The sequence below is a fragment of the Hemibagrus wyckioides genome, linkage group LG04, assembly GCF_019097595.1.
Source record: "Hemibagrus wyckioides isolate EC202008001 linkage group LG04, SWU_Hwy_1.0, whole genome shotgun sequence".
Lineage (NCBI taxonomy): Eukaryota > Metazoa > Chordata > Actinopteri > Siluriformes > Bagridae > Hemibagrus > Hemibagrus wyckioides.
Genome location: NC_080713.1, coordinates 14,221,935 through 14,242,685, shown reverse-complemented (window position 1 = coordinate 14,242,685; position 20,751 = coordinate 14,221,935). Strand labels below are relative to the sequence as shown.

The following is a 20,751-nucleotide window of genomic DNA, read 5'->3' as shown; positions in this document are numbered from 1 at the left end:
ATTTTATATTTGAAAGTTACTAACCACTCCATGTCTGTGCTTAGATCTTCACAGAATTCAGTTGCATATCTGGCAAAAATTGGAGATCTGAGTTCTACACAGCGTTGGACATACTCTGCACATTTGCCTGAAATTTTTCAGAAAAAGGGAGGAAGTCAGGGAAGAACATTGGATAAAATAATGTGTGAGCCTGATTCAGAGGTATTCTTTTATGATGTTGACTACTGTCATCTTTGAATCATAATTTGAATGATTGTTCACTTTGTCCTATAATATGCCTTCCTCTGTCTCACTTTTTCCATAGTCATCTGATGTAACTTTGTGCACACTGCAATACTGAAGGGTCTTTCTTTCTGGGGAATGACCCAGAGGAGTTTTTTGCACTTTGTAAGTAATGTTGGTGTTTCTGCTTTCTTTAATTGTTTTGTTTAATTCCATGATGGTATACATCAAGATATCCTAGAGTATTAAATGTTTGGGGTCTGAATAGTTTTTACTCTGAATATTTTCCAAAACATACTTCAAAATTATGATGATAATTCAGAAGGATGCAAATAAAGTAGTCTATGGAACTTGTGTATAATTCAAGTGTTCTAAAGGCATGTAGTGCTGAGAAAAAATTATTTAATTAAAATAATTCAAAGCCATGCTGTTTTAATCATTGTCTTCTGAAATGATCTGTTTTGAAACTCTCACTATTAATCTTGTCATCTCTCTCTGGTAATAATGATCTGAACCTCGATTAAACTTCCTTGATTGGTGCTTGATTTTGCATTGTACACTTGCTCTGGTGGTCAACAAGAATCAGGCACTAGGAAGTGTCTGAGACCATTATTTTATTTAGCTCAAGAGTTCCTGTTCATTGTATGGAATATAGTATAGGAGTATAGAATGGAACTCTTTAGAATATTTCTAATACTGTTTCTGGAGAGAAAGATTGTCATAGATGATGTCCCAAAATTTGCCACAAGCTGTATGTCTTATTTTTGCTTTGATATATGCTCTAAATTTAGACTACCCAAAGACAATGAAGTACACATCTGATTTTATTCAGAAGTTATTGTTATTTCTGATTGTTACCGAAAATCCAAACCCTCAAAAATCAGCTTTTAAGCTAAACTTTGATCTCTTTTCTTTCTGCTATGAATGCTAACTTGTTAAAGTGGTGTTGGCATATGTTGTGTTAACTGCACTAAATTCAAGTGGCCAGTGGTTTAAATGATTAACAGTTTACAGTGACGGGTTCAGTTATTGATGATTGCTGACAGCAGAATGTTAAGAAATGTAAATGAAATTCAGTTGTGTGCTGTTTAATTACATGGACATGTGTAGACGCATCATTTTAATATGTGATGTTCTTAATGTCCATTTATAATGTTTATTACAATAAAAGATTTGGATTTTCAAGCTTGTGTTGAGTGCATTTTGTACTAGTAGAAATACAGGTTCAGTTTACTTAAAGAAATGTGGAAACGGACTGCAAATATTTGTCTCAATAGCCTAAAAATATAGATTAAACCCATGTTGTGAACAACAGTATTTCAGATGTTTGTGGTACAATATACAACACTGTTAATTAAACTGAATTAATACAGTAATCTTACTATAACATCTTAAGTTAACATTAGTAAACTTTCAAGAGTATGTTAACAGAAATTGAAAAATTAAATTAATTTGATATTTTTTAGTTAAGTTATTCAAGAAGTATTAGCTTTGATTACTAAACCAAGTTAAAATTTCTGTTTAAGTGTACATTACAAAAAATGAAGCAATTGTTTTTTTTTTTTTTAAATAAAGTGAACTTCTTAGACCTTACAGTGTACTGTTGGCATTGGTTACAGAAGGATTTCAAAACTTCTTAAATGTTCCAGTGAGCTCTGTTGGGGCCATAATCCGTGGATAGAACATCATTTTACCATAAACCGGCCATGACCAGGTGCTCCTCACAAGATGTCTGACAGAGGAGTGAATTATCAGAAAAATTGTCAAAGAGCTATACAATAAGCTTCCAAATTTTTAATTTTTTTTTAATCCATGCCAGTTGCTTAATCAAACTTTGAAAGGTGGGGTAAAGCCCCGGTTTATGAATGAAGGGTGGAGCTGTGGGATGTGAGTGGGAAGGATCATACACCTGTACTCAATTATATTAATGACTTGTGGCATGTGGCAGGGCATCCAGGTGATTACTATCTACAGGACTTCACCTACCTGTGACAGTGATGCCTCCCTTCCAGATAACTGAATGACTCCTATGTTTGGTTTGAGGCACAGATCAACGTAACAGCAAGAAAGATCATCCCTCTTCACAAAAACCAGGTACTCACCAAGGCTGATGTAAGGAAAACTATATGCAGAGTTAACCCACGGAAAGCTGTTGGACCAGGCAACACTTCAGACCAGCTAGCAGATGCCTTAACTAACATATTCAACATTTTCCAGAGCAGTATTTTTGTTCCAACATGCCTCACGACCAGTACCATCTTCCCTGTGCTGAAGACTATCATTCTGTCACACTCACACCCAGCATCATAAAGTGCTTTCTGAGGCTTGTCATTAGGCACTTCAAGACCATGCTGCCACCCTCACTGGACCCCATGCAGTTTGCGTATCATCCTAATTGCTCCACAGATGATGCCACTGCCATCAGCCTCCATCTGGCCCATAAACTATTGGACAAAAAGTACACATATGTAGGAATGCTTTTCATAGACTTCAGCATTCAACACAATCATCCCTCAGGACCTGATTGAAAAGCTGAGCCTGCTGGGCCTAAACACCTTCCTGTGCAAGTAGATACTGGACTTCCTGACTGGGAGACCTCTGTCAGTCTGGATCAGGAACAGTGTCACCAACACCACCACACTTAGCACTGGAGTCCCTCAGGGCTGTGTGCTCAGTCCACTGCTTTTCACTCTGCTGACTAACAACTGTGCAGAAATACACAGCTCAAACCACATCAAGTTGATTACATCAAGCTGATAACAAAAGCATGGTGTGTTTCAACTGAAAGAAGATGAGTCAGCATACAGAGAAGAACTGCAATTGCTAACAGCCAGGTGTAGCACCAACATCCTATCTCTAAATGTGAACAAAATAAAAGAGATGGTTGTTGACTTCAGGAGAGCACATAGTGACCATCTTCTGCTAAACATTGATGGATACTCCATGAGGATTTGTCAAGAGCACCAAACTCCTTGGTGTTCACCTGGCAGAGAACCTCACCTGGTCCCTCAACACCAGCTCCACCACCAAGAAAGCTTAGCAGCATCTCTGCGTTTTTTATGCAGCTACAAACTGTAATTTTTCAAATTACATCTTAATATTTTTAAATGCTTCTCAACTGTTTTTGCCTACCAAACAGACTATATAATGGTTGGTGTTATCTTTATATATCTGTCTCGTAATGTATTGTATTGTCTGTTTGCAATGTCTTGCACTGATTAAGATGAGAACATTATTAATCCTGAAGGAAATTCTTTTGCCAGAGACTGCTTAGGATTACAAGAAAAAAATATATAAATGAAATATTCTATATATACAAAATGTACACAAAAGTACAAAAAGGTGCTAGGGAACTAATAACATATTGAAAATAATATGATATTGCACATAATGTGATGTTGCACATGGTATGATATTGCACATGGTATTTCATTAATGTACGTATTGCAATTACTGTGCAACTGGGATAGTGCATATAATGGCACGTGATACTGTCAGTGTTCATTGTGTCATAACTCCTCCCCTAAGAGGGAAGGAGTTATAGAGTTTAATGGTCTTTGGTGGTCTCAGCCTATGGCTGAATGTGCTCTGGTAGGATTCCAGTGTAGCATGAAGGAGGTGTGATGCATTATCAAAGATACTGACAAGTTTCCTCAGCATTGTCCTCGCAGAGACCTCAACCAGAGACTCCTGCTCCACTCCAATGACAGCATGCTTTCCTAATAAGCTTCTTGAGTCTGTTGGCATCAGGTGTCTTCACCCTGCTACCCTAGCACACTACAGCATAGAAGATAATGCTGGCTACCACCAAAAGTTAGAACATCTGCAGCATAGTTCTGCATACATTAAAGGACCTGAGTCTCCTAAGGAAGTACAGGCAACTCTGACCTTTCTTAAACAGTGTATCAGAGTTTTTGGTCCGTTCCAGCTTGTTGTCTATGTGGACACCAAAATATTGTTCACAATGTCCACCTCAGTGCCAGTGATGCTGATTGAGCTTGGGGGAGTCCTCTGTTTCCTAAAATCCACCACTAGCTCTTTCATCTTTGAGACATTGAGTTGCAGGTGATTGTTTGCACTTCTCCACAAAGCTGTCTACCACACTCCTGTACTCAGCCTAATGACCTCTGCTAATACAGCCTACAATAGCAGAGTCATCAGAGAACTTCTGCAGCTGGCAAGACTGTGAGCAGTGTCTGAAGTCTAATGTGTAGAGTGTGAACAGAAACGGAGACAGGAGTGTCCACTGGGGGCACCTGTGCTGCTCACTATGATGTCTGAGACTGTGTTCTGCAGACCCACATACTGTCACGACCTGTGATAATCCAGAGGAGCATCCAGTCACATGTCCAGTAGCTTATCACTGAGCAGTGCAGGTTGTATAGTGTTAAAAATCACTGGAGAAGTAAAAAAAAAAAAAACATGACTCTCACAGTGTTGCCTGTTTCCTCAAGGTGGGTGTAAGCTCTGTTGAGCAGGTAAATGATAGCATCCTGTACTATAGCACAGGGCTGATAAGAGAACTGCAGGGTGTACAGAGATGGTTCAACTGTTGTTCTTGGGTGTTTCAGGACCAGCTTACAGTCATTATGCTCAGGCTCAGGTTGAATATGTAATGAAACACTGCACACAGCTGAGTACCATGGGGCTAAGGCTGTCAGGGCCTGCAGCTTTACCAGGGTGAAGGCGAGTGAACTCTCTCCATGCATCCTCTGTGGTGATGATTTTTAGAAACATAGAAGATGGCCCTATGGAGGAGGTGGGGGAGAGGTCTGCTGTGGAAGGACAGGAGTCTTTGAGAAGAGATGATGTACTGAGGGAGGGGTTTTGAAATATATGTGGTATAAAGGAGTGGGAAGAGGGGGGTTGTTGTACTGGTGTGGGGGAGTCACAGGAGGAGATGGGAAGAGGTTGATTAAAAGCATTTTCAAACCTTTTAAAAAACAGATTTAAATCATTGGTCTCATTTAGGTCTCCCTCCATCACCTGGACAGTCCTTCTTCCATGGCCAATGATGGTTCTCATACCATTCCACAGCTCTCTCTTGTTATTATCCAGCTTCCTTCTGTAAAATTCCCATTTTTTCCCCTCAGTTCAGTCTGTGTTCTTCTCAACTCTTCCTTGTCACCATTCCTAAAGGCAGACATCTTCCTGTTAAGTGATACTTTGATGTATTTTGCCACCTAGGGTTTGTTATTAGGAAAGCAGTGTACTGTCTTGGTGGGGATTATATTGTCCATGCAATAATTTACATAATCTGTAATGCAACTGGTAAGTCAAGGGTTGCACACATGCACTTTGTCAATAGGTTCATTTTCTTTTTACTCTTTAGCCCCTTAGTTCTGTGTTGTCTTATGTAGCTCTGTGTCTTTACGTAGCACCAGGGTCCTGAAGGAATAATGATTGATTTCACTGTATACTACATCAGCTATATATGGTCAAATTGTCAAAAGCCTCTTAACTTGACTCCTGATATGGTTGTTCTCTGCTGCAGAGGACAATCAAGTGGCAGCAGAGATAAAAGAGGGAGAGACAAGAGCCAGGAGCCAAGTCATGTGTGTGTGAATATGTGCATGTGGGTATATGTAAAATGTTAACACTGAAAAAGGCAAGTAAAATAAAGCATGCTTTATGAGTTTCCTGCCTTAGGATTCCTATTTCCTAAACCCTCCAAACTCCTGGAAGAGGCCTGCATGCACCAAACACAGCATCAATTGCTCCTGGAGCTGCGGACGGTGCTGGAGCATTGTGCTTCTAGGCTCTGCTCTACATCAACAGCATGCTACGACTCACGACTGTGCAGCAATGCACAGCTCCAACCACATCGTCAAGTTCGCTGATGACACGACCGTGGTGGGTCTCATCAGCAAGAACGACGAGTCAGCATACAGAGAGGAGGTGCAACATCTAACAGCCTGGTGCAGAGCCAACAACCTCTCCCTGAACGTCGACAAGACCAAAGAGATGGTTGTTGACTTCAGGAGAGCACAGTGTGACCATTCTCCGCTGTCCATCGATGGTTCCTCTGTGGAGATCGTCAAGAGCATCAAATTCCTTGGTGTCCATCTGGCGGAGAACTTCACCTGGTCACTCAACACCAGCTCCATCACCAAGAAAGCCCAGCAGCGCCTCTACTTCCTGAGGAGGCTGAGTAAAGCCCATCTCCCTTCCCCCATCCTGACTGTGTTCTACAGAGGGACCATCGAGAGCGTCCTGAGCAGCTGCATCACTGCCTGGTTTGGGAACTGCACCGTCTCAGATCGCAAGACCCTTCAGCGGATAGTGAGGACAGCTGAGAAGATCATCGGAGTCTCTCTCCCCTCTATCACAGACATTTACACCGCACGCTGCATCCGCAAAGCCAACAGCATTGTGGCTGACCCCACACACCCCTCACACACACTCTTCACCCTCCTGCCATCTGGAAAGAGGTACCGGAGCATTCGGGCCCTCACAACCAGACTGTGTAACAGTTTCTTTCCTCAAGCCATTAGGCTCCTCAACACCCGGGACTGAACTGTTCTACACTCTCACACACACACTCACTCAGGACTGAACTGTTCTACACTCTCTCACACACACACACTCTCACTCAGGACTGAACTGTTCTACACTCTCTCTCACACACACACACACACTCTCACTCAGGACTGAACTGTATATTAACTCTCTGTCTCTCACACACATATACACACACTCTCTCTTGACTGTGTGGACACAAACACACACACACACAATTTATACTGTTCATTACTTACTGCACTACCTCTACCTGTCATCCGCTGCTATAGTTATATTTATGTTTATTCTATTTGCACTACCTCAACCGCTGCTGTGTATTCTTGCACAATATTTTTGCACAATACTTTTTTTTTTTTTTTTACATTTCACTTTATCTATTTTATTTCACTTACATTCCAGTACACGTTCTTTTATTTCTTTTCAGCGCTAAGTGTCCTGTGTTCTTTTGTGTTGTCTTTATTGTATTTATTGTCTTTTTTGCACTGTCTTGTCTATGCTCTGTTTGCATCAACTGCACACTGTGCACTTTACGTGGCTAAGACAAACTTCTGTCCTAGCTCTGTGGTGTTGTTTGTTGTTTAGTATTGAACTTGTTGTTGTATGTTTATGTAGCACCAGGTCCTGGAGAAACTTTGTTTCATTTCACTATGTACTGCGCCAGCTATATGTGGTTGAAATGACAATAAAAGCTTCTTGAATCTTGAATCTTGCTAGAGTACCCAGATCTAAAGTCCAGCAGTGCCATCAGCAGAGAATTGGCAGAAAACACTAGGACCCAGGTACACTGGCCAGAAGTGGTCTTTATGGAAAAATTGTGGCCTCCAATATAAAAATAAGGCTAAGAGACTCAACTATGCATGAAAACATAAGAACTAGGGTGCAGAAAAATGGCAGTAGATGACTTAAAATTCGAAATATTTGGCTGTAGTAGGAGGCAGGTTGTTCACAGAAGGTCTAAAGAGTAATACAATAATGAGTATCTGAAGACAACAGTTAAGCATGTTGGCAGTTCCTTGCAAGTTTGGGACTGCATTTCTACAAATGGATTTGAAGATTTGGTAAATGTGCCCTCAATGATGAGAAATTCAGGCAGATCCATCATGCAATACCATCAGAGGCATCTGATTGGCCCCAAATTTATTCTGCAGTAGGACATTTATTCTACAGTAGAACATTCCAAAACATACAACACTATCTTCAGCATAGAGAAGAACAAAGAGTTCTGGAAGTGATGGTTCCCCACAAAGCCATGATCTTAACACCATTGAGTCTGGCTGGAATTACATGAAGAGACAGAAGGATTTGAAGCAGCCTACATCCACAGATCTGTGGTTTTTTGGAACAACCTACCTGCAGAGTTCCTTCAAAAACAATGTGCAGTGTACCTAGAAGAATTGATGCTGTTTTGCAGGCAAAGGGTGGTCATACCAAATACTGAATCGGTTTGGATTACTCTTCTGTTAATTTAATTATGTTAATTACTAAAAATAAACTATTACCACTTCTATTATCAAAGCATTCTTACTTTACAGAATTTTTTCACACCTGCCTAAAACCTTCTACATGTACACAGTACTATATGTACAAATGTTGTTCATAGAATTCAGTTCATCATTCACCATAAATCATCATTCACCAAACCCTCAGACCCTGGCTGAAAAGCCTGGTTAGGCCTGGGACCTCCCTCTGCAACTGGATCCTGGATTTCCTGAATGGGAGACAGTTATTCATTGCAGATCAAGAACAGCATCTCCAACACCACTGCACTGGGGCCTGTCAGGTCTGTGTGCTCACTGTCTCGTATGGGAATTGCACTATCACAAACCACAAGACTGTATGGACCACAAGACTAGTGAGGACAACTCAAAAGATCAGTCTCTCTTTCCTCTTTTACATTTACACCACATGATGCATCTGCAAAGCCAAAAGTATTGTAGATGACTGCATGCTCCAGATGTATGATTTGGAAAACTGTACCAAAGCATTCTGGCCCTCTCACATAGACTGTGTAATAGCTTCTTCCTCCAAGCCATCAGACTCCTGAATTACCAGGAACTGGACTGACACACACACACAAACACGTAGCTTACGGCCATACCACCCTGAGAATGCCCGATCTCGCCAGCTAAGCAGGGTCAGGCCTTGTTAGTACTTGGATGGGAGACCGCCTGGGAATACCAGGCGCTGTAAGCTCTTTTCCCCAAGAAACCCCAGCCCGCATGCCTGAACGACTACCGTCCAGTGGCCCTGACCTCAGTGGTGATGAAGTGCTTCATCACTTCTTCCCTACCTGACACCTTGGACCCGCTACAGGTCGCGTACCGTCCCAACCGATCTACTGAGGACGCCATTGCACACCTCCATCACGCAGCCCTGAGTCATCTGGACAGCAGAAGGGGGAATTATGTCAAAATGCTGTTTGTCGACTACAGTTCAGCGTTTAACACCATAATTCCCTCCATACTCATCACTAAGCTGGAGATCCTGGGCCTTAGCCCATCCCTGTGTCAGTGGGATCTCCAACTTCCTGTGAGACAGAACTCAGGCAGTACGGGTGGGCAACCATGTCTCACCCTCACTCACCCTCAGCATTGGAGCCCCCCAGGGTTGTGTTCTGAGCCCCCTGCTGTACTATCTGTACACCTTTGACTGTGTGGCCACTTCCAGCTCCACCAACATCGTGAAGTTTGCAGACGATACTGTGGTGGTGGGCCTGATCTCCAATAACAACGAGACGGCCTACCTAGAGGAGATTAAAAACCTGGAGACATGGTGCCAGGTCAACAATCTCCTCCTGAACGTCAGCAAGACTAAGGAGCTGATAGTGGATTTTAGCACAAAGCAGGAGAGGAATTACCAGCCCCTCACCATCAACGGGACCCCAGTGGAGAGAGTGGACAGTTTCCGGTACCTAGGTGTCTCTACATCACGCAGGACCTGACATGGTCCTGTCACGTTAACACCCTGGTGAAGAAGGCCCGGAAGTGTCTTTATCATCTCAGATGCCTGAAGAACATTAAACTGCCCTCAAAGGTGCTAAAGACATTCTACACCTGCACCATTGAGAGCATCCTGACGGGAAGTATCACTGCCTGGTTTGGGAACAGCACCAAACAGGACAGGCAAGCTCTCCAGAAGGTGGTGCGATAAGCCGAGCGTACCATCCGCACCGAGCTTCCTGACCTGGACACCATATACAGCAAGCAGTGCTGGACCAAAGCCAGGAAGATTATGAAGGACCTCAGCAATCCCAACAATGGACTCTTCTCTCTGTTGAGGTCAGGGAAACGTTTCCGTTCCTTGAAGGCGAACACAGAGAAAATGAGGAGGAGCTTCTTCCTGCAGGCCATTCGGCCCTCAACCAGTACACCTAGGATCTGGACTCTCTGGTCTTACCCCCACACAACATAACATTCTACTTCAGCTGATTGTTGCACATGAAAATTGCACTACTTTGTACTCTGCACTACTCTGTACACACAATAACACTCTCACTGTAGATCTTCTCTGTACATCTGTGTGTGCCCACTGCACTGTCACTTTACTCCCTGTTAAACTGGTCACTATATTTTGCCTTATATACACATCTACAATATATTTATCTTACATATACACACTGTACATACTATATTCTTTTGCAACACCATTTCAGTGTTGACCATTTTATCTACATATATTCATATACTGTATCTTCTGTACATTATAGAGTCTACACATATTTATTTATATTGTTTTATTTTTCACATATAATATACATATACTATATATATATATATATGGAGATATGAGATGCTGAATCTTGATCTTTATTAAGAGTGGTTCTCCTAACACTGCTATGCTTATGATATTCAACTTATCTTCTCCTTACCTCCCCCAGATACCATGGCTTCTGCAAAGATCTCAGCGTGTCTGGGGGACATATTACTGAGGATGATGGCTCATCAGTTGAAACTCAATCCCAGCAAAACTGAACTGCTCGTCATCTCAGGTGATTCATCCCCAGGATCTTGCAATATCCCTGCACAACTCTTTGATTCCCCCTTTGGCCACTGCTTGCAACCGTGGGGTAACCATGAACAATCAACTGTCCTTTTTCTCCCATGTTGCTAATGTGACACACTCATGTCGGTTTTCGCTGAACACCACTGTTCTTTTGCACAGAGTCGGTATACATGTTTGTCTGCACTGTCCTGTCTTGTCATCCTGTGCACTTCTGTTGTATGTCTAGTTTTTCTTGCACCCTAAGTATAGTTTAGTTTTATCTCTATATTTAGCTCAATGTTTGTCTGCGTCACTGTACTTTGTCTTTGTTATGTGTAGCACCTTTGGTCTAGGAGGAACGTTGTTTCACTTCACTGTGTACTGCATCAGCTATATATGGTTGAAGTGACAATAAAGCTTCTTTGACTTTGAAAATCAGAAGGCTTCAGCCATTTTTTTCTGCACAGTTTGCTCAGGTGCTTGTTCAGTCTATTGTCATTTCGAGACTGGACTACTGCAACTCTCTGGTCAAGTCAAGTCATTGTCATTTCAACCACATATAGCTGACGCAGTGCATTGTGGAATGAAACAACGTTTCAACAACAACGTGCCACACAAACAACATTCAACATATAATTACAAAAACAGAAACAACAACACAGAGCTAGGACAGAAGTTTGTACTAGCCACATAAAGTGAAACATGTGCAACCAGGTGCTAACCGTGCAAAGACAAAGTACAAAAACAACACAAGACAGGACACATTGCACCAAAAAGACATGTCTACTGGCAGGTCTACCTCTGAATGCAATTTGTCTTGCTGACTGCAAATGATCCAAAATGCAGCTGCTCAAATTGTTTTCAATCGGCCCAAGTCACACCCCACTGCTGCGCTCCCTCCACAGGCTTCCAGTAGCTGCACGCATCAGATTCAATACATTGATGCTTGCCTACAAAGCCAAGAATGGACCAGCTCCCTCTAACCTCAAAGATATTATTACTCCTCGCACTGAACCAGGCTCCCTCTGATCTACTAGCACTGCTTGACTGGTCCAGAAGATCTCTCTCAGAAGATCTGTGGGGTAAAAAAAACTCAGGGAGTCAGTTTTTGTTAAATTAAATAAAACAAAAAAAGGAACAAACATGAATATAGATGTCAAATTTGCTATCAGGTCAAAGGTCATTTTTAATTTTTGAAATGCATGAAGAAACCTTAATAGTTGACAGCTGCCATGTTCTTGAAGTAACGTGGTCATTATTAAAAATCCACTTACAGATGCACAATGATGCTGTAAACTTCACATCAATCAAACTTATGGTTCTTGTGAAACAGCTAAAGGAAAATGAATGAATGAGAATGAAAATCAACAATGACCCCCACAGAAAGAGAATGTTTCAAACTTTGCAGACCACATCAGATCCTTATATTACTAAACAGGCCATGAGTAAACCAAATTCTGCATCACTAGGATTGATTGGTATGTGGCAGCCATACTGTTTATAAATCTCAATATATTTATTTTAATTATTGAGTTTAACGGTCTGATGAGTAATTTGTGGAGATGTAATGATACAAAAAATATAAATTCAATACAATTTTGTTTTTGCATTGCTCCAAGTGGCAATGGTTTCAGCTTTAAATTGATTAATATATTCAATAATATAAAAATTGTAAAAGCTTAAATCACATTGAAGCTGTTTATACCGCTTTTGTTATTCATTCAGACTCTTAGCATTACAATGCAATACAAGGAACCATGGCTAATAAAACTTTATGTGCAGAGGTGTGCAGAGATCGTAGATCTGACTCACTTTTAATTCAAGATTCAGGTGTTAATTCACTGTAGCTCAAATGTGCATTTGAATCCTGCATTCACCACATTCTAAAGATAACTGCTGTAATTCCCTTAACCCATATTGAATAAGTATCAGCCAGAAAAAGCTGTATCAATTAAGCAGAGACAGAGCATGAGAGAGAGAGAGAGAGAGAGAGAGAGAGAGAGAGAGAGAGCATGCATCAATAGTAACAGAATACATTAGAGAATCTCAATAGACTTTCATCTCCTGTTTCAAGATACAGAAGACAATACTTATTTTAAAGTAGAGAATAATGGTTAAATTAAGTTTAAATGTTTATTTCACCTCATTCCATGTATAATCTGCATTTTACAATGAATAGCCTACTTTATTATGATCACTGTTTAACTTAAATTTAGTTGGGCGAGGCTGAATAGTACAAAAGCAATAGTTTTATGGTTTGGCCAAACAAGTAGACGAAAACGTTCACCATACTTCTTATCATCACATCATATGATCCTAATTTTGTACACATCTTTAGAATACTCTCCTGAATATGCATGGATATGTAGCAGTCATATGTTTTAGAATGTTTTTGATAATTATTGAGATCCACACTATCCTTAGTGGTTTAACATCACTTTTTTGAGAAAACTATACAAATCCTAGAACTAGTTTGCAAAAAAATGGTTTAATGTATTATGTGAAATAAATACAAATGGGCAGCACTTGATCTTTCAAATTGCTGTATTGGATTGTAATTAATCACAGAATAAAAAAAACAAAAACAACAAAAAAACAATTCTAGAATTGTTTTCTAGGTAACCGGTTTCTCACGATATAAACTAAAAAAGTATACGATATAAACTAATAAAGTATGTAGCTATCTGCTACAACATTAAAACTGCTGAGAGGTGACATGAATAACACTGATTATCTCAGTCGACAGGGACCTGTCAAGGGATGGGATATATTAGGGAACAAGTAACCAGTTCTCAAAGGTGTTGGGTTGGAGGCACAAAAATAATCAAGTGTAATGATCTGAGCTACTTTAAAGTAGAGCCAGTCAGAGCATCTTCAAAATGGCTGGTCTAGTGGAGTGTTATTTGCATGCCTACCAAAAGTGGTCCAAGGAAGGACAACCAATGAACTGGTGGCAAGCTCATGGGTGCCTAAGGTCTAATCCCAGAGAAGAGCTAATGTGCCACATATTGCAGAAAAAGGTTAATGCTGGCTATTACAGTACGTTTCAGACCACATATTACATCACAGCTTGCCATGTATAGGACCATGCAATCACTCACTGGCCAGAGTGCCTAGGCTGACCCCTGTCTAAAACCAGAAAGTTCTACAATGGGCACTTCAGAACTGGAGAATGAAGGTATGAAAGGTGGCCTTCTCTGATGAATGGGCCAAAATTTCTCCAACACTGCATGCATAGCTGGTACATATATATCCCAAAACACTTAAACCTGTAACTGTAGAAAAGGTGGCTCTATCAAATACTAATGTGCTGGGGTTTTATTACTTATGAGAGCACGTTATTTTAATTTTATATTTTTAATAAAGATTTAAATCCAATGTCACCTTACAATAATTGGTTTTGTGTTAAATAATTCAGCTATAATGCTGATAATTCATTAAAATTAGAGAATTGGTTAGGGTACCTGAATATACATACCTAAACACACACATACAGACACAGTAGTGGTTAGGGCCATCAAGTTGTTCTATGGGATTCAAATTCAATGACTGGGAAGTCACTGAACTCAGTGTCTTGTTCATAAAACCAGCTTTGTGCAACTTTTGCTTTGTGGCATGGTGTATTATCATGCTGGAAATAGCCATGAAAAGATGGGTAAATTATGAACATGAAGGGTAAGGAGTAAAACTCAAATAGGCTGCGTCATTTAAGCAATAGTCTATTGGTATTAACGGTCCAAAAGTATGCCAAGATAACATTGCCCACCTCCCCCACCCATGACAGATGAAACAAGTTCTGACCGTACCATGTGTGCCTCAGCAGAAATCGAAATTCTTTGGACCAGGTTACATTTTTTCAGTCTTCAGCTGTCCAGTTTTGGCAAACCTGTGCCCACTGCAGACTCAGCTTTCTGTTCTTGGCTGACAGAAGCACCTGAATTTTCTGCTCACCAAAATCATGCCATAGAGTGGTTATCAGAGTTAGTGTAGCCTTTATGTCAGATCAAAGCAGTCTAGGCATTCTTGGTTGAACAAGGCTCTTCTGTCTGTAAAACCACAACCATGGAAGTGTCTCCTTCAAAGATAAGGAGGATCTGTCCATTTATATCCCATGAGCCCATTCCTGTGCTAATCATTTAGAGATTAGACTACGGCAACTTGCAGCTGCCCGATCTGTCTCTGGAAAGTAAATCCAACAAGATAATTGGGGTATGCAGTCTATTTATATTGACTGTTTCATTCAAGTATCATTCGATATAAGGCTTTCAGTATCAAGACATCAACATGTCAAACAATATACTCAAAACTGCTTAATAATGTAAAGTGTCAAACATTTTAACTTTATCATTTAACATTTTAACAACTTTATTAAGTCAGAATTTCCACCTACTAACCTCCCCATTGGGTGTTTTTACATATGCATTGTTTAGCCTGTTTGAATAGTGCCTGGCTCATTTTCCTTTTTGCGGACCAAATGCTGACCAAAATACAGACAAATTTCTATTTCAGCAAGACAGTAATTTGGTCCTAAATTGACCCAAAAATAGGAAGTGAACCGAATATGACTGTGCTAAGGTGCAAACAAATATGACCAGGTTAAGGGGCCAAAGGATAGAACTAAATGCTGCAAAAAGGTTATCCTGGTGAGTAACATACTGAACGTGCCTCCATGTTCTATATCCATGTTATGCTAAGGTGATTTTTGTAAATTGCATGGCAGATTTATTTAATTTTTTCCATAAGTATTTTTCTGTCAGTAATCTAGCCATGGGGTCACAGTCCAGTGACTTCTGAGCTGGTCCCAAGCCCGGATAAATAGAGGGGGTTTCTTCAGGAAGGGCATCCGGCGTAAAACATTACAGTACTCTGAATTTCATACCGGATCGGTCGAGGCCCAGGTTAACAATGACCGCCATCAGCGCCATTGACCTACAGGGCGCTGGTGGAAATTGGGCTACTGTTGGTCAAAGTAGTAGAGGAGGGAGGAGAGTGTGCAGACAGAGAGAGAAGAGGAAAGGTAAGAGTGTAGGATTGAGAATAGGAACTCTGAATGTTGGTACTATGACAGGGAAAGGTAGAGAGCTAGCTGATATGATGGAGAAAAGGAAGGTGGATATACTGTGTTTACAGAAGACCAGGTGGAAGGGTAGCAAGGCTCGTAGTATAGGAGCAAGTTTCAAGCTGTTTTATTATGGTGTGGATAGTAAGAGAAATGGGGTAGGTGTGGTCCTGAAGGAGGAGTTTGTGAGGAATTTTCTGGAGGTGAAGAGTGTGTAGGACAGGATGATGAGTCTGAAGTTAGAGGTTGAAGAGGTGATGTTGAATGTTGTTAGTGGTTATGGCCCACAGGTAGGTTGTGAGTTAGAAGAGAAATAGAGATTCTGGAGTGAATTAGATGAGGTGATAGAGACTATTCCCATGGGTGAGAGAGTGGTGATAGGAGCAGATTTTAATGGACATGTTGGTGAGGGGAACACAGGTGATGAGGAGGTGATGGGCAAGTTTGGAGTTAAGGAAAGGAACCTTGAAGGACAGATGGTAATGGACTTTGCTAAGAGGATGGACATGGCTGTGGTTAACACTTATTTTCAGAAGCGGGAGGAGCATAGAGTGACTTACAAGAGTGGAGGTAGGAGAACACAGGTAGACTACATCCTATGTAGAAGAGGCAATCTGAAAGAGATTAGTGACTGTAAAGTGGTAGTGGGAGAGAGTGTAGCCAGACAACATAGGATGGTGGTGTGTAGGATGACCTTGATGGTCTGTAAGAAGAGGTCAAAGATAGAGATAGAGAAGAAAACCAAGTGGTGGAAGCTGAAAAATGAGGAATGTTGTGAGGAACTTAGACAGAAGTGGAGACTCTGGGTGGTCTGGTAGTGCTGCCAGATGACTGGGAAACTACAAAAGAAGTGATCAGGGAGACAGGAAGAAAGGTGCTGGGTGTGTCATCTGGAAGGAGGAAAGAAGATAAGGAGACTTGGTGGTGGAATGAGGAAGTTCAGGTTAGTATTCAGAGGAAGAGGTTAGCCAAGAAGAAATGGGAGAGAAGGAGAGAAGGACTTGTACAGGTTAGCTAGGCAGAGTTTGTTTAACAGGGTTTTAGAGAGTGAGAAGATGCCTGAGGAATGGAGAAGAAGTGTATTAGTGCCGATCTTTAAGAATAAGGGTGACGTGCAGAGTTGCAGCAACTATAGGGGGATAAAGTTGATGAGCCATACAATGAAGCTATGGGAAAGAGTAGTGGAAGCTAGGTTAAGGAAGGTAGTGGAAATTTGTGAGCAGCAGTATGGCTTCATGCCCAGAAAGAGCACAACAGATGCAATTTTTGCTCTGAGAATGTTGATGGAGAAGTACACACCCTGACAAAAGTCTTGTCGCCTATTCAAGTTGTAGGAACAACAAATAATAACTTGACTTCTAGTTGATCATTTGGAATCAGAAGTGGCTTATATGAAAGGCAAAGGCCTCTAGATTACACTTATTTTACCAAAATAAAATCTTATCATGCCATGATTTTTAATTATTTAATTAAGACAGAAAGGTCAGAGTTTGCTTAGACAAAAGTCTCGTCACTTAACAGAAATAATGTACAGTACAGAACATAAAGTCATGGTGCAGTGGAAAAAGAATTAATATTGTGTATGACTCCCATGAGCTTGGAGGACTGCATCCATATGTCTCGGCAATGACTCAAATAACTTATTAATAAAGTCATCTGGAATGGCGTCAAGATTCTTTGGTTTCATCTTCAATGCCTCCTCCTTCATCTTACCCCAGACATGCTCAATAATGTTCATGTCTGGTGACTGGGCTGGCCAATCCTGGAGCACCTTGACCTTCTTTGCTTTCAGGAACTTTGATGTGGAGGCTGAAGTATGAGAAGGAGCGCCATCCTGCTGAAGAATTTGCCCTCTCCAGTGGTTTGGAATGTAATAGGCAGCAAGAATGTCTGGATACCTCAGGCTGTTGATGTTGCCATCCACTCTGCAGATCTCTCGCACGCCTCCATACTGAATGTAACCCCAAACCATGAGTTTTCCTCCACCGAACTTGACTGTTTTCTGTGTGAATCTTGGGTCCATGTGGGTTCCAATATGTCTTCTGCAGTATTTGCGACGATTGGGATGCAGTTCAATAGATGATTCATCGGAAAAATCAACCTTCTGCCACTTTTCCACAGTCCATCCTTCCTGCAAGCTGTGGGCCTTGGCAAATGCAACACGATTTTTTTAGTTGTCTTCTGTTTTATGCTGGTTTCTGAGCACTAATTCGGCCACTGAGACCACTGCATGAGAGAATGTGACAAACTGTTCTTGTAGATACAGGGGTTTCTGGTGACCAGTTATGTAGCTCTGCTGCAGTTGAAAAAGGGCTGGCCCTGGACTGCCGAACCAACAAACGGTCCTCTCGAACAGTTGTCTTACGGGGTCTGCCTGACCTGTGCCTGTCGTGAACTTCACCAGTTTCTTCAAATCTTTTTCTTATCCTCTCCACTTGACGTTTAGATACATTAAAGATGTCTGCCACCTCAGCAGGAGACTTGGTCTTCAGGTTCTTGATGATCAACACTTTGGTCTGTGGTTGAATCTTTGGCATGCTGTCAGGTCAGGATGCATTTCAAATGAAGGTTGGGTGTGCTGGGGTTCTTCTTCTACACACCTGGGAATGTGTTAATTACAGTATTTGTCACAGGTGATGCTCTAATCTGTGATTGGTTGAATCCTTTAAAGATGTGACAAGACTTTTGTCTAAGTAAAGTCTGACCTTTCTGTCCTAATTAAATAATTAAAAATCACGGCATGATAAGATTTTATTTTGGTAAAATAAGCGTAATCTAGAGGCCTTTGCCTTTCATATAAGCCACTTCTGATTCCAAATGATCAACTAGAAGTCAAGTTATTATTTGTTGTTCCTACAACTTGGATAGGCGACAAGACTTTTGTCAGGGTGTGTATAGGGATGGTCAGAGAGAGTTGCACTGTGTGTTTGTAGACTTGGAGAAAGCGTATGACAGGGTGCCAAGAGAAGAGCTGTGGTACTGTACGAGGAAGTCAGGAGTAGCAGAGAAGTATGTCGGAGTGGTGCAGGACATGTATGAGAGGAGCAGGACAGTGGTGAGGTGTGCTGTAGGTCAGACAGAGGAGTTCAAAGTGGAGGTGGGACTGCATCAGGGATCGTTCTGAGCCCCTTCCTGTTTGCTATGGTGATGGACCAGTTGTCAGAGGAGGTCAGACAGGAGTCTCCTTGGACAATGATGTTTGCAGATGACATTGTGATCTGTAGTGAGAGCAGGGAGCAGGTGGAGGAAAACCTGGAGAGGTGGAGGTTTGCGCTGGAGAGAAGAGGAATGAAAGTCAGTCGTAGTAAGACTGAGTACATGTGTGTGAATGAAAGGGAGGGAAGTGGAACAGTAAGATTACAGGGTGAAAGGTAAGAGGTAAAGAAGAGGTAAAGAGGTAAAGAAGGTACAGGAGTTTAAGTACTTGCGGTCAACAGTCCAGAGTAATGGACAGTGTGGGAAAGAGGTAAAGAAGCGAGTTCCAGGCAGGTTGGAATGGGTGGAGAAAGGTGTCGGGAGTGCTGTGTGATAGAAAAATTTCAGCAAGAATCAAGGGGAAGGTGTACAAGACTTGTGGTGAGACCGGCCATGCTGTATGGGTTGGAGACAGTGTCACTGAGACAGAGACAGGAGTCAGAGCTGGATGTAGCAGAGCTGAAAATGTTGGGGTTCCCATTCTTTTGCAGGGTGCTGCTTTCCCTTTTTCACAAAATTGTAGAATACAAAAACAATACACTGATATTGCTTAAAATATTGCAAAAGAGTGTTTCATATTTAACTTCATGCCTTTTGGAGATCATTTCATTTTTCACTTGCTTGAATGTTCACATTAACAGAAATTATGACCACGGGTGACCAAACTTTCGCATGCCACTTTAGATCGTCTATTTAATACATCTATCCATCCATCCATCCATCCAGCCCCCCAACCATCCTCTCTGTTTATCCATATGGAGGGAACAAAACAAAATTTCAAAATAAATAAATAAACAAACAAATAGAGGTGCTGTTGTCTTTTGTGATTTTCTTTTTTTTTGTTTCACAAAGATGCTGTAAAACGTTTTCTTCATTAATTGTTAATAGAAACTCGTTTTTATTTTTAAAAAGCTTTTGAAAATAAAAATTGAATAACCAAAAGGTACATGGACCACACTGACTGGTCACCAAATGTACTTTGACGGCCATTAATATAGCAGGCAGCCCACCCAAGTAATGTGTGGGAAACACTGCTCACATTTGGCTTAGGTGACACTGATTATGTGGGAAAGACAGTTAGTGGACAGAGAACAATACTTTCATATTGTGCCCAAGATTTCCACTGCTGGCACCACTAAAAGCAACATTTCTGTGACATCAACAGTTACTCCCGTTCAGTGGTGGGCATTAATGGAGTAAATGTAATTCTTTACTGTACTTAAGAATATTTTTCCAGTATCTGTACTTTACTAAAGTATAAAAAAAGAGACTCTACTTTTACTCCACGACATTTTGAAGTAACATATTGTACTTTTTATGAAGAAAAAAAAAAAAAAAAAAATTGTCCAATTACAGCACAGCAATCTAGTTTAGCTTGGTCTAACGTGGGCTAGTCTCACTTCATTTCTTTTTATTTTGCTTCTTTTCTTTTCTTTTCTTTACACTCTGAGTCTGTGCTTTGTGAGTTTAGTTTGTTCTTCATCAACACTTCATCCTGTTTAACCATTCTTGTTAATTTAAACACGCTTCTAAAATCTGTATGCACAACTCTGGCCAGTCTGCTAATCACCCTATTCAACATCCTGGTTGGTTTCCCAAGATGTCACTCTGGAATCAACCAGAACTCCAGCAAATGAGCATAACTTGGGAACTTTAGAATGAACCAATCAAACACAATGCCTGATGGTTTATTCAGGTCACGGTCTATTAAACTGCATACACTGATTAAAAATATGGGATTTCATTAATTCTCAACTAAACTTACTCTTTGT

The 20,751-nt window shown here is 41.0% G+C and overlaps 1 protein-coding gene and 1 pseudogene across 2 annotated transcripts in view; one reads left to right on the top strand and one right to left on the bottom strand.

Moving 5' to 3' along the window:
• Positions 1 to 20,751, bottom strand: part of sema4ba (sema domain, immunoglobulin domain (Ig), transmembrane domain (TM) and short cytoplasmic domain, (semaphorin) 4Ba) — a 150,119-nt gene that overhangs the window by 113,425 nt on the left and 15,943 nt on the right. The gene's annotated exons all lie outside the window — the stretch shown is intronic.
• Positions 8,829 to 8,937, top strand: LOC131352445 (5S ribosomal RNA; annotated as a pseudogene).